The sequence below is a fragment of the Eimeria mitis genome, genomic scaffold (assembly GCF_000499745.2).
Source record: "Eimeria mitis Houghton genomic scaffold, Emh_scaff2607, whole genome shotgun sequence".
NCBI classification, from domain to species: Eukaryota; Apicomplexa; class Conoidasida; order Eucoccidiorida; family Eimeriidae; genus Eimeria; species Eimeria mitis.
The window spans coordinates 5,926-6,242 of NW_013570947.1; positions in this window are offsets into that span (position 1 = coordinate 5,926).

A 317-nucleotide genomic window follows, 5' to 3' on the forward strand; every position below is an offset into this window, starting at 1 on the left:
TGCTGATGATATGATGGAGTTTAATTGTGTTTATTTATATTTGTATTTTGAGTTATTATATGTATTTTATTTAGTGTTTTAGTGTTTTGTGTGTATATAAAAAAAAAAGAAAATAAAAAAAAGTTTATTGATGAATTTGTTTATTCTTTTGTTACTTTTCTTTATTTTGTTTTTTCTGCTCAAATATAAAAAAAAAAAAAAAGAAAGGAAAAAGGAAAAGAAAGAAAAAAGAAAAAAAAGGGAGACAGAGTATATATATATGTATATATATATATATATATATATATATATATATATATATATATATATATATATAT